Below are 971 nucleotides of genomic sequence, written 5' to 3'. Positions count from 1 at the left end.
TGTGCACCCCCTGGAAGCACCAGCCGTGAAACCAGAAGTGCCGGCAGAAGTGCCCTCCCCATGGGTGATCTGGTGCCCCCCCAGACTCAGGAGGCACCGAGTTGGGGGTTGCTCGTCCTGAGGTGGTAAGACAAATTCTTCTTTTCCAGCTTTCGAAGGGTATTTCTACCCACAAGCTTTGCAAAGAAGAGTGTTTCCAACTCTTTTGTGTTGGTCAGATTGACCCAAAGACCCTTGCCTGCTTAAAGACTATCCTACCTTTTCAACCTTTTTTTTTTTTTTTTAGAGTATGGATCCCACATCCATCCTGCCAGTGCAGGAATCCCCGCACCCCTGGCAACAGCCTCAGCTAGCACGGGTCTGCTGCGGGGAGGCGCCCCCGGGCCTGCCGGGCCTCCCCCGCGGGGCAGGGCGGCCGAGATCCCCGCGCTGCTGCTCCGAGGGGCAAGCCCAGAGCTCCCGCCCCGCCCCGAGGAGGCCGCGCCGCCTGACGTCACGTCTGCCGGAGATTGGCTGAGGCGCCGTGACACCGCGGGCAGCCCCGCACGCGCCGGCTATATACATACACGGGACAACTTTTCCCGGAGTCTTTCTTTTCTTTTCTTTTTCTTTCTTCCTTTTTTTTTTTTTGACTTCTTATTTTTTGGGATTCGTTTTGTTTTTGTTGGTGGTGTCTGATTATGAGTTTTGGAGCGCGGGGCAGCGCGCGGCTCCGGGCCCCCGGCGCCGCTCACACATCTGCTCCTGATTGAGCCCCCCCAGCGAGCCCCTTCCCCTGCCGCCGCCGCCGCCTCCGCCCCTTTCTTTTCTCCTCGCTGCCGGCACGGAGGTGGCCATGGCTCGGGTGCACTGGGGCGTCTTGCTGTGGGCGTGCGTGTGCCTGCCGCTGGCGGCGGAGGAGGGCCGGCCGCGCCGGGTCGGGGTCACGTACGTGCTGCAGCGGAGCCCCCCGAAGCGCGCCCTGCTCGCTG

This window comes from Gavialis gangeticus, unplaced genomic scaffold (genome assembly GCF_001723915.1).
Source record: "Gavialis gangeticus isolate Ggan-Ray unplaced genomic scaffold, GavGan_comp1, whole genome shotgun sequence".
NCBI lineage: Eukaryota > Metazoa > Chordata > Crocodylia > Gavialidae > Gavialis > Gavialis gangeticus.
Note: the sequence above shows the minus strand (reverse complement) of the source record.